The sequence below is a fragment of the Coptis chinensis genome, chromosome 1 (genome assembly GCF_015680905.1).
Source record: "Coptis chinensis isolate HL-2020 chromosome 1, ASM1568090v1, whole genome shotgun sequence".
Classification (NCBI taxonomy): domain Eukaryota; kingdom Viridiplantae; phylum Streptophyta; class Magnoliopsida; order Ranunculales; family Ranunculaceae; genus Coptis; species Coptis chinensis.
The window spans coordinates 35,255,763-35,269,705 of NC_141456.1; the positions used below are offsets into that span (position 1 = coordinate 35,255,763).

Below are 13,943 nucleotides of genomic sequence, written 5' to 3' on the forward strand. Positions count from 1 at the left end.
TGTCTGTAATAACGAAATCACTGCGAGAAGGAAATCATACCAGAGAAAAAGTCTGCGTGAGTGCCTCCGTTTGAGAGAAAAAGGCTCTTGATTGTAAAGTAGAATAGGCCAAAATAAATGGTTGCTGAGACAAGACAAGTGCTTCGTTGCTGGTGCACAATACAAATGTGGAACCTTTAAATACTAAACTTTGTCTTCAGTTACAAAACCAAAGTCAGGTTGAATAATGAAGCCAATCAAGGGAAGTCAAATTGAACTTTGTATTGAATGCAGCAAGGGCTCCACCTTTGTATAACCACAATATTCTTTCTCACAAGTCACAACTAATTGAGCCCGAGACTATCAGAGAGAAAGCAATATACCAACTTGAGAATGAGAGGGAAAAAGAAGTGATTGGAAGGTGACGGCTAGGGTTTATGGGGGATCAAACCTAATCTGATACCATGCTCTGATACCATGAAGAGAATAATATCCGAGTGTTTATTCTTCTCATCAAGGAGGTATAAGTAGAGAATTATAAGGGTATAATGGTAATTACACTAATACAATCCTAATTAGAGTATGTAGAATAAACACTAGAATATTATTGATTGTCTAGTGTCTGGCAATTTCCTGTTGCGCACAAAACTCTTAGAAAGGCCTATAGGTATACTTCGTACCATTGTCAGACCGTAGTGTCTTTACCTTCCTATCTGTGCGATTTTCAACCCTTGTCTTCCACTTCTTAAATGTCTCAAACACTTCATCTTTCGTTTTCATCATATACACCCACACATAGCGGGTATGATCATCAATGAATGAGACATAATAGCGGTTACCTCCTTTTGAAGCCACTCTGGAGGGTCCCCAAACATCCGTATGCACATAGTCAAGGATGCCTGTTGTCGTGTGCTTGTTTGACTAGAACTTGACTCTGCACTGCTTCCCATTGACGCAATGCTCACAGAACCCCATACTTGGCTTCTTCAAGTCCTTCAAGAACCCTCGCTTGCACAACTTAGACAAACCCTTTTCACTCATATGCTCTAGTCGCATATGCCACATCTTAGTGCACTCATAATCATCACTATATACAACCACTGCTACATCGCCTATCACAGTACTACCTGTCAAAGTATACAAGGTTTCATGTCTTTGACCCTTCATTATAACTAAAGAGCCACTGACAATCTTTAGGACTCCACCTTCGCCCACAAACTTGTGGCCTTTGGAATCCAAGATACCAAGAGAAATAAGGTTTTTCTTTAGCTCAGGAACATGCCTCACATCAGTTAAAGTCATCACTACACCATCATGCATCTTGACCCGTATAGTTCCAATCCTTACCGTCTTACAAGCAACGTCATTACCCATCAAAACAGAACCATCATTAATGTTCTCATAAGAAGTAAACCACTTTCTATTCGGGCACATATGGTAGGAACATTCGGAATCAAGAAAAGTCTTCTTGAGCTTCACCAAAGTATGCAACTTATGTCCATGTCAAGTATGTGTTCACTGTGGAACAGAACACCTATTGTTGCAGAAGATCCACTCTTCCCTGATACGTTGTGATCAACTCTTAACATTCTTCCAAACTAGGGGAGATGGATCTAATTAACTGGCTTCCAGAAGCCGCCATGGTTTAAAAGACGGATTAATACCGCGTGTGAACCATAAGGTTCATGTACTTGTATAAAGGGCATATCTTAGTCTAAAATACTGGTGTCGGGCACTGAACAACATTAAAAACTTGGAAATGTTATTGCAGCTCTAAGTTTGGTGCAGGCTGAAGCTGCAAAACTATAAGAAGCAGTGGATCCCACCAGTGCTCGGAGTTGCAATGGTAAGTTGTCATGAGTGAGAATCTCAGGTATACAAGTGCAGGTATGATTGTCACACACAGCGATGCAGAGTGCATGGAGTGTATGCTCATGGGTTTTTGGAGTGATTACTGACTTTGATACAGAGTGCAGTACTTAGTTATGGAAATTGAGCAGACTGCATTCTGGAACTGCGTTCCTCCAGGAACTAGTAAGCTATATCCAGTACTATCCGCAGCAGGCAGGAGACAAGGGGAAGAAGGGAATTGAAGAGGCTATGAGTGGAAGTTGACTCCGCGGCAGCTGTTAGTCTTCTTTATCCCTGAACACCGAAGATCGAGGGCATGCAAAAACATTTGAATAACAAGATGACACACACAAGGCCTATAGCAAATTTTGTGCATATTTAGCAGCGAGATTTGGGGCAATATTAGATAATGAGGGGCCCTTTTTGGTACGGCGTCAAGCCAATTGTTGAAGTTTTGTGCCATTGCAGAAGGGTAAGCATATTTCATGTAATTAAGTGTTATACCCTGTAAGACGATGGTTCTTAACCCGCAAGTAAACAAACAGAATTTGTGCAAAAAAATATTGTTCTTGCCATGATTAATAAAATCTCTCATTGCTAAAATTAAAGATATGATCTCAGTTCTAATCTCAACTGCAATGTCATTACCTTAGCACCAAACCCTACTAACTAAGAGCATCATAAGCATAAGGTCAACACAACAAGAAAGCAGAAAACAAAGTCTTCTTTAGAAGTTTTACTCGAGAGAGAAAACAAAAGGGGTTCAACAAAATTATAATTCTGTTACCATTAAGACCAGTAGTTCCGAAAAAGAAAAACCAAAATACAATTCCATCAAGAAAAAAAAAGATGATCAACCTTAATGCCTGACGGAGCTACGCAGATGATGCAAACCACACAAAACAGGTAATCCGTGTTATATTACAATCCAACATTCAAGAGATCAATGCTTATATGGCCCAGAAACCAAAAATGAGAAGAAATCTCGATCAGTAGGCCCTTCTTTCGAAAAGTATTTTGACACTTGAAGAGGCTTTGGGAACAGATTGTAACCTCTCACGAGCTTCTGTAATTTTTTTCTCTTTATCCCAAGAAAAGGGTTTTGGGAAGGTAACCTCTCACCGCTTGAGTCAGTATGAATTCAAGTAACTTCAGTACTTCCATATCAGAACATAGGAAAGTTTGGACCTTTACACACTTGAGGTGGCAAAAGATGTCGTCCAAGTATAGCTCCTTTTTCCAGTTGTACTCTTCATATGTTGTATGGTTTAAGGATAGCTAATCAAAACAAAAGAATGAAATAGTGAAATTCTTACAACGGAGATGATCTAACATATATGCAAACGAAACTATCTGAAGCACTCAGGGTTCAAGTACAATTCATCACAAACGCAAGGAATTGCATTTAAGATATCAAGATATGATAGGCCAAACTCAGTACCGGTGCATTATCCAAAAAAAGTTCTTCTACATACGGACTGCGCTTTAATAATTCTACAATAGCTCGAATGCAGGAATCACTATTCACTCCGATCAGTTTTAAACACCTTAAATTGGGAAATGGATTGAGCAGATGTCCCACCATACCTTCAGAGCCAGGAGAAACCTTCAAAAAATAAAATAAAAAGATGAAATATTATTAATAGTAATTTTATCTCAAACAATAAAATGCCATACATTCATCTGGCATAAAACTGTAGGGGTTACATGTGCACTTCTGTTTTTGTTGCATTCTACATACCAACAAAAGGGAAAATAGGAGAAATTATAGTTAAAATATTCAATGTAGGTTCAGGGTCAATCTTAGCAGCCTTGGTTGTCATGCATCAAATCCTAACTTCAAGTGGCGAGTGAAAATGAGCAATGAAGAGGTAAAAGTGCCAACAAGAAACTCAAAATAGCTGGTGAGTTATGTTGGAATCTCCAAGAGTATTTCAAAATACTTGTGTGTGTGTGCAAAGTGGAGGAGATGAACTATGTGTGTTCTCTCCACTTTAGTGCACTGTGTTTAGTCCCACATTGGTGAACCACCACTAGCAAGTGAGGTATATGAGGAATTCCTCTACCATAAGGGCGTGCCATTAGGGTACAAAAGCTTTTGTGTTAGGAGGGAGGACTCACCCAAAGACACACTCTCACCCGCCCACACCGAGTCAGGTCGGGCTTGGGCTTGGGCTTAGTGGATTATCGGGCTTGGGCTTAGTGGATTACCAATACAGAGAAACACTTCCTGTCAGCCCCCTCGCAACTTACCCAATGTGTCAAAGATTGAAAGATTGAATCCTTCAACGATTCACACTTCAAGCGATGGAGAGATTGATGTTCACAGCCCTAGATGTACTCAACTATGCAAATTATCTCACTAATAGCGATGGAGAGAAAGGGTGTTCACAGCCCTAAATGTACTCAACTATGCAAATTATCTCACTAATACAGCACCCGTGGAAGGTTCTAATGATTTCGAAAGAAATCAAGCTACTTGGCTCAATGGGAATAAGGTATGTCGTCATGCTATTTTGAGTACCTTGTCCAATGAAATTTTTGATATTTATTATTCAAATAAGAATGCACATGATATATGGGAGAGTTTGAACAAAAAATACATAATAGAGGATGCTGGTACTCAGAAATATGCTATTGGGACTTTTCTAAAGTTCCATATGAGAGAGGATAGAGATGTAACGTCTCAAATCCATGATTTTCATGTGCTGATTAATGATTTGAAAACTAAGGATATTAATTTACCCGAAACCTTTGTTGCTGGATGTTTGATTAAGAAACTCCCCGAGTCTTGGAAACACTATAAAAATAGTATGAAACATAAGCGAAAGCAGATGACTCTTGAGTGTGATCATTCACAATCACATAGAGGAAAAGAACAAGACTCGGGATGATGTGTTGTCTAAGGAATTCCATTCTAAAGCCAATATCATTGAAGGTAATCCCAGCAAATCTAACAAAACTTTTAAAAAACAGAAGTACAACAAAAATAAGAATTTCAAGGTCAAAGGCACTTCTTTTAAAAGGAGTGGTACTGGCAATGTAAATTGTTATGTTTGTGGTAAACCTGGACATAGGGCTTTTCAGTGCAGGCACAAGAAAGACACTGATGATCCTCCCAATGCTAATATAGTTGAGAGAGATGATATTATTGCTGCTGTGGTGTCACAAGTGTTCATGGCCACTGGGAAGAAGAACTTGGTACTAGATTCTGGTGCCACCCGCCACGTCTGTGGTGATGTTGAAGCTTTCTCAGACTACATACTAGTGAAAGATGAAAAGGTCTATATGGGTGACTCTAGGTCTGTTCCTGTTGAGGGAATAGGCAAGATTCTTCTGAAGTTAACTTCAGGGAAAACCCTTTCACTTAGTAATGTTCTTCATGTTCCTGAGATTCGTCAGAATTTGATTTCTGTGTCCTTACTGGGATAAGCTGGCGTCAAGGTGACTTTTGAGAGTGACAAGTTCTTTTTTGACAAAGAATGAAGGTTTTGTTGGTAAAGGTTATTGTAATAGCAGTGGTCTTTTCATGTTGAATGTACCTGACAACATTATTATTAATAAGAATGAATCTGCTTCTGCTTACTTGCTTAACTCTTTTAATATATGGCATGGTAGACTAGGACATGTGAATGTTTAGTATATGAAAAGGATGAAAGCATGTGGTTTATTGTATGATATTTCAGATTTTTCTAATGATAAATGTGAGATATGTGCTGAGACTAAAGCTACAAAGAAACCCTGCAGAACTGTTTCTAGAGATAAAACTGGATTACTAACTCTTATTCATACGGATTTGGGTGAATTCAGAAGTACCATGTCTAGAGGGGGGGAAGTTTTATTATATTACATTCATAGATGACTTCTCTAGGTACACCATGGTATATTTACTTAGAAACAAGCATGAGGCAGCTGAGATGTTTCTCAAGTACAAAGCTAAAGTTGAAAACCAGCTTAACTGTAAGATTAAAAGACTTCGGTCTGATAGGGGTGGAGAATATGAGTCTAACCCATTCCAGGACTTTTGTGACAAGAATGGCATTATTCATGAGACTACTCCACCATACTCTCATAAGTCTAATGGAGTAGCCGAACGGAAAAATAGAACACTAAAAAAGATGATGAATGCTATGCTTGTAAGTTCTGGAGCTTCCCTGAACTTGTGGGGGGAAGCAATCCTATCTGCTTGCCATATACAGAATAGGATACCCAACAAGAAAACAGGGACTATGGTAAAACAGTGTCATGCATATGGGTCACCACCCCCCACAGTTCAATGGTTACTCAACCTAATCAAACTTACATGCAAAACACATTATACCACTACAAACATTAAAAAAAAAAAAAAAAACAACAACAACAACAACAACAACAACAACAACAATAATATGCACTCTTATGACAAGAATATACTTTACTCAAGTCTATGATTATTGATCATATTAAAATATAGTCATATTATGTTCATGCTATCTATATGAAAGAAAATTCACAAGTGATTCAAATGAATTTTAAAGAATATAAGAATTAGATGAAAAAGGTTTTACCCAAGATAATATCATTATCATTCTTCTTTTCATTATTCAACATTCCAACTTACATAGAGAGACAATTCACGTACTTGTACATTACCTTGGTTATTTATTCATAGTCATAGGAGGATAATATCTAATAAGACAATCCACAAGCGTTACATCTCCTTGTCTAAAATAGTCACTGGAGGATATTGTCTACGAAGATAATCCATAACCTTACATCTCCTTGACTAAATTAGGTTTAGGAGGATATTGATTATTTCCCATATTGTTTCCTCTCGTAGACAATGATGCTCATTACTTAATAATATATGACATGGTTAAGCTTCATGCCAATGTTAAATAATGCATCCATGCCAAATATGGTTAATATCATATCATAGGTTCAGGAAAAGTAAACTTTAACTGTACCCCTCACAACAAAAAGTATACGATATTTAAGCAAATCTAGCCACTGAATATGCAAAACAACTGAGGACTCCACCTCCTCTTTTTACATGAGCTCAAGTAAGATAGAATACCCAATCAACAAGACCTCAAGTACTACCACAACATCTAATGGCTCAACCCATTATAATGTCTTCAACTAGAAAAATTTACCAATAAACTATCATCAAGTTTAAAGTAAATCCACGATGATTAATATCCAAAACTAGCATGCTACACAACTTTAACATATGTTATATTGGATATAATCTACAAGTTACTTCATCTAACATGTATTTTCACAACAGTACAATTATAATCATCGTCTAACAACACGTTCACTCAATAAAGGTAAGCAATTATGCATTGAATACATTATAATTACTATCCAAGATTTGAGTGTGGTTGATATTAACTATCTTAAGGTCTCTCTTAGACCATCTACATACATCTACATATGTACAAATAAAATTAATATCAAACTACTTCTAGTCAAACCAATTAATATCTTAGTGATAAACACGTATAATTTGTTGACTAGATTATTAAAGAAGTTTAAGTTTAGGGATTTTCCTCCTAAGAAAAACTAGTATGCAACTCAAGGCAAGAATATCACTATATAATCAAACCAAAAGAATTGCAAAGAGTGAAAGAATACGATACATAACCGATTGAAAAACCGGATTACCATATTTTTCTCCTTCTAGAAAAATAGTTCAAAAGAACTGTAATTCTGAACTAGCTCAGGACCAATTGGGTATCAAGCCTTATACCACTGGAAAGCTCTTTGAATCAGCTATCCAACACAAGAAGGAGCTCTGAGCTGAAGGTTACAGCAGTTTTAGTAACTAGTGACACAGCTGTCAAAAAGACGAACTTTGACATTTTTCTTGATAGAAATCTCATATTTGACTCCCACAAACGTAGGAGAAAGTTCTACAACCATATAGGGTTTGATAAACCACAAAAGATCAATAAATATTCAATCTTTAATTGGTTTCCCTAACAAAAACGAAATTATTAGAAAATTTCTAAAGTCATAACCCAATAACACAAACAATAACTCAAAGTAAAAAACTTATCTTTTGATTGTCGTATTAAAGCACTCTCCTTTGTTCTACTACGAAACTCTTTTCTTAAGATTGTTAGAATATCTGTATGAACAAAGCAACTAAAGTAGAACAGAAGGAACAGTAGACATCAGTAGCAATGAAGAGACAAGGACAGCAGTAACTGGGAATAACCAAGGCGCGGATTAGGCTGTCCTTAAGGAAAGATTTCACCCTTCCAGTGGTGTAGAAAGGCAGTAGTGGCGTCTTTCTCATAGGATTCAATGGTTAACAGCAGTCTAACTTTGCACTAGAACAGACTACCCTCTAGAACAGCAATATAACTCTCTCTGGTGGCTATATGAAGAAGAGAAGAAGAATAGGATAAGTTATAGTTTCTGTTTATCTGAGATGGGTTTCTAATGAAGTCTGTCCCCTCTATGGACTCACAGTCCTATTTATAGAGGTTAGGTCAGTCTCCTAAACAGATAAGGAAGAGAGACCAACTCCTAATAGAACATCGAAACTTGCTGCTCAAGAAAAAAGCAAAACAAGTTTAGGCTATTGGTCAAACCACTACCCACAACAGTAAGCCCAAGCCCAAGCCCGAACCCTACTCGATGTGGTGGATAACCAATGTGGGACTATCTATTATGCACTAAAGTGGAGAGAACACCCTTTGTTCATCTCCTCCACTTTGCACACACACACAAGTATTTCAAAATATACTTAGAGATTCCAACAATCTAGTCAAACCAATTAATTCCTCATGTACCTAACCTGACATACTTCAAAATGTGGGGGTGTCTTGCAAAGGTTCTTGTGAACGAACCTAAAAAGAGAAAATTGGGACCTAAAACTGTTGATTGTATGTTCATTGGTTATGCTCATAATAGTGCTGCATATAGATTTTTAGTAGTAAAATCTGATAATAACCTTGTTGATGCTAACACTATTATAGAGAGTAAAAATGTTGATTTCTTTGAGAATTTGTTTCCTTTGAAAATTGGCGTTGAGAGGTTGGTTGCTCCTAGTGAACAACAATCAATGATCCCACGAAATTTCTTAACAAGAAATTCGGAAGAGTAAAAGAGACGTAAAAATCCACCAATTTTGGTGATGACTTTTACACGTTTCTTCTTAATGATGATCCCGTGGACGATAATGAGGCAATCGGGTTCTCGAGATGCACCTTTACGGAATGATGCTATACACTCGAACTAGATTCGATTATAGCTAATCACACATGGGAGATAGTTGATCTACCTCCCCGGGGTGAAACCTATAATGTTACAAGTGGATCTTCAAAAAGAAATTGAAACTAGATGGTTCCATTGAGAAATACAAGGCTAGACTTGTAGTCAAGGGATTCTCCCAGAAAAAAGGCATTGACTATTTTGATACTTATGCTCCTGTAACTAAGATTTCTTCAATAAGAGTTCTAATGGCTCTCGCTGCTATTCATAATTTATTTATTCATCAAATGGATGTAAAAACTGCATTTTTGAATGGTGATCTTGATGAAGAAATATATATGATGCAGCCAGAAGGTACGATAGTACCAGGGAATGAGCAAAAAGTATGCAAATTGGTTAAGTCTTTATATGGGTTGAAACAAGTGCCAAAACAATGGCATAAAAAGTTTGATAGTGTCATGATGTCTAATGGATATCACATAAATGATGCTGATAAATGTATTTACTTTAAATCTTTTGATGTGAATACATATGTGATTATATGTATATATGTGGATGACATGTTAATCATGAGTCCTAGCCTTGATGTTGTGAGAAACACCAAGATGTTTTTATCCTCCCAATTTGAAATGAAGGATTTGGGAGAAGCTGATGTGATTCTTGGAATCAAAATCATCAGAAACTGTGATGGCTATACGCTTTCACAAAAGCATTATGTTGAGAAGTTTTTGAAGAAGTTTAACTTTTATGATAGTAAGCATGTGTCAACACCTTATGAGGCAACTAGTGAACTTCAGAAAAATGCTCAACATAGTGTCCTTCAGTCTAGATATGCTCAAATTATTGGTAGTCTCATGTACTTGATGAATTGCACTAGACCTGACATTGTTTATGCAGTTAGCAGGTTAAGCGGATACACTTATTGTCCTAGCCAGGAACATTGGAGTGCGTTAGAGAGACTAGCCAAGTACTTGAGACTGTTGAGAGGAACAATGAATTATGGCATACGGTTTAGACAAACTCCACCTGTGATAGAGGGTTATTGTGATGCAAACTGGATATCTGATTCTCATGATATCAAGTCCACTAGTGGTTATATTTTCACCCTAGGTGGAGGTGCAGTCGCTTGAAAATCTTCTAAGCAGACCTTGATAGCTCGTTCAACCATGGAGTCCGAGCTTATTGCTTTAGATAAAGCAAGTCTTTGGTTGAAAGTGGCTTAGAAACCTCTTGGCAGATCTTCCTATTGGTACAAAACCACCTCCAGCTGTACCTATGCATTGTGACTGTCAGGCCGCGATAACAAAGGCAAAGAGCAAATTGTATAATGGGAAAAGTAGACATATTCATCTGAGACTACAGTCTATAAAGCAGCTGCTGGAATCTGGAGTTGTGGCTCTAGATTATGTGAGGTCAGAGTTAAATTTGGCCGATCCTCTGACAAAACCACTTAACAAGAGACAAGTGGTTGACACGTTGAGGGGGATGGGACTTTTGCCTTAGATAGAGGGCGACACTGACGGCAACCCCACCTATGTGATTGGAGATCCCATGAAGTAGGTTCAAAGGGAAAAACAAGTCACCTCGTCGCTCTGGTATGCTATTGTCTTTCTTTAAGACATCCCACCCCATGACTAGATAACATTTTTGTATACTTTGTATAACTTGAATTGCAATGAGAAAGGATGAGTTATTTTACTCTTAATGGAATCCATAGTCCATTTTTTATGAGATAGTGTATTCTAACTGCTATGTACACTTGATGGATATCCACCTACATGAATGTAGAACTGGGTCGGTTTTTATGAGTATTCAGGCAAGTACTCTAGAGCATTCATGGAACACAGGCAGCGCAAGGGCCAAAAAGCGCAACACCGCAGAACAGGCATATAATGAAAGAACAATGTGGGTGCATGTGCTCTATTTTACTACAAGGGAATGTTGGTTCAAAGATTTTTTTAATCCACCACTTTCACGTATTATAAAACATGTTACCCTATAACTGGTTCAAGCCCGAAAAGCACCAGTATCTTATGCATTGTTTTTTCGATTCTCTCTGGCATTTTGTTAACCCATTTCTTTTGTAATATCCTATTCCAAAATAGTGGGGGACTATTAGTATTTTGAAATAGTGGGGAATTGTTGGAATCTCCAAGAGTATTTCAAAATACTTGTGTGTGTGTGCAAAGTGGAAGAGATGAACTATGTGTGTTCTCTCCACTTTAGTGCATTGTGTTTAGTCCCACATTGGTGAACCACCACTAGCAAGTGAGGTATATGAGGAATTCCTCTACCATAAGGGCGTGCCTTTAGGGTACAAAGGCTTTTGTGTTAGGAGGGAGGACTCACCCAAAGCCACACACGCGCGCGCGCACCGAACATAGCCGAGTCGGGTTAGGCTTAGGCTTACTGTCTAGTGTGTAGTGGATTACCAATTGCCTAAACTTGTTTTGCTTTTGCAGCAAGTTTCGGCTGGAGTCTTACTTCGAGTTGGTTTCTGTCTCATAGCTGTTTTGTGAAACCGACTTTGAGGAGTCCTTCTCCCATCTGGTAACCGGCTGCTACCTCTATTTAAACACTGCTGTGTGCGTCCATAGAGGGGCATCCATTACAGACGTAGAGAGAGATAGAACTCGAGTACACCCGAATCCAGTCCAGACGCATAGAGAGAGACAGAACTCATCTAGACTAGACAACCTTCTCTCCACCCTATACAGAGAAACAGAAACCATTACTTGTCTTATTCTTCTTCTATTCTTCCTGTCACCCGCCAGAGAGAGTTATATTGTTGTTCTAGAGGGTAGTCTATTCTAGTGCAAAGTCAGGCTGTTGTTAACCATTGAATCCTGTGAGGAAGACGCCACTGTTGCCTTTCTGCACCATTGGAAGGGGATAAATCTTTCCTTAAGGACAGCCTAATCCGCGCCTTGGTTATTACCTGTTATTCTGTCCTTGTCTTCTATTGTTTTCTTTTATCTGCATACAACAAGTTAGCAAGTGAATGTACAGATCACATCCACTTACCATAAGACCAAGCTATAACAGGGGTGAAGGGCAATGGGGCTGTCTTTGGAAATCTAAGGAAATAGTAACATATGGAAACTAGCCAGGTTTTCCTAATCTGTTGCATTGCTCATGATAGTATAATGAAAACGTAAAAAATATATAACACTTTGCAGGCAGACAGAAAAAAGTAAAAGAGGAAAAAGAACTTTTACCTCAAAACACGCTATAATAACAAGAGTTGTCACATTGTAAAGACGATTAAGAGCACCAATCACACGACTAGCATGCAACGGCCTATTCCATCCTCCAATTGAACAGTATAGTAAAGAGTACAGGTTTTCCATAGAAAAATGCTCCAAAGACTCACCAGACAATTCTAGTGACGTGAGACTCGGACCACATATCTTGATCTCAAGTGAAGTTTTAATCGTATGGCATTTATAAATCTTCAATTTCCTTAGCTGAAGAGCATATATATGTAGAAGCTTGAGATCATTATGGTGGAATTACGTCATGATCAAACTTTCCAGAACAGGACAGCTCAAGACAACTTCTTTATAGGAATTTCCATGAGGAAGTTGAACATGTGCTAGTTCTAATGTTTTCAGTTGGGGAGCTAAACACATGGAATTTGGAAGTTCAACTTTGGCGTAAGATTCAAGCATCAACTTAAAGACTTTAATTCCTAAGGTAAACAACTCTGGAGGCAATAGATAGTGTTTATTATCAGCTTGAGGAAGTACTTTGATATTGACTTCTTGAACATGCCATGTACTTGCATAAACCAACCACTTTGGTAGCCTACCAACATCAAACCAATAATGACAAGTTATATGTAATTCTTGTATATTTAAGGCCGCGGGGAAGTGGAATTCGAAAACCCCGTCAACAAAGTTGATATACTCATCTTGACTATTGACATAAGAGTGAGTTTATTTTTTCCATAACTCCCGATCAAAGTTTAAAACAGGAATAAAAGCCCACATGTTCCTCCATCTCCAAAAAAGCAAACTGGTCATCACAACTTCCTTCATATCAAGAAACAAAAGATGTGCTCTACAACTCAATTAGGTAATGAACTAATTCTATCATCTCCAGCACTGCCTGACTCTGTTGTCCTCATCATCTTCTTCTGGTTGGACAGACTCGATGAGGCAGTTTCTTCCATGGTAACTTTTTAGCAAAAAGTTTAAACCTGCAACAAATTACAAGAATGCATATTATTCTTCCTCAAATGATCATTAGTGGGAACATCGAACAATTAAATTTCTAAGAAGAACCTCGACATATACTGATACACAAACTTGTTTCACGACAAATGGAAGAAATCACAGAGTAGAGTATAATCCACAAGAATTCCACAACTATCGATATATCAAAGATATCATACAACATTTATACCCAGAGTAACTGGCAGTGAAAAAAATATAATTAGAACCCTTCACTTTTTCTGAAACAATAAAACAAACTTGAAACTAAATGCCCAACTTGGAACCTAATGTGGCTGGATATAATGGTACAAATCAAACACCCTGGTATAAAGAAAAAACGACCCACGCATTACTATAAAACCCTTATAACCTGAAAGAAACAAGTACACATTTTGAACTGAAAAATAGACATAATTTAAAGTAGAGATAAGCAATACCTGAAAAAAGAATCACTCAGTGGAACTAAAAAGAGAAAGACATTTGTATCTGAACTAAAAAGAAACACTCGTTGGAGCTTCGAACAAACATTTGGACGAGTGACGAGGGACGCTAACCCTGTATACTAGGGGTGGCAGTTTTGAGTTTTGGACAGGACCCGCTAATTAAGCTAGGAGGACGCAACCAAAAACTAAATGATGCTCTTAAATATGACAATGCGTCATTTCTCACTTAAGTTAACTCATTTACTTA

At 37.8% G+C, this 13,943-nt stretch overlaps 1 long non-coding RNA gene across 2 annotated transcripts; it reads right to left on the reverse strand.

Moving 5' to 3' along the window:
- Nucleotides 1-2,580: 2,580 nt before the first annotated feature.
- LOC147523687 (uncharacterized) lies at nt 2,581-12,881 on the reverse strand. Of its 2 annotated transcripts, XR_015196751.1 has the most exons (3): nt 12,255-12,881; nt 3,272-3,436; nt 2,581-3,108 (listed from the first exon to the last, which is right to left on the reverse strand). It is a non-coding gene; the product is annotated as an uncharacterized LOC147523687 (long non-coding RNA). The 2 variants fall into 2 exon arrangements; XR_015196750.1 differs by having other exon boundaries at nt 2,581-3,436.
- Between the last annotated feature and the right edge of the window lie 1,062 nt (nt 12,882-13,943).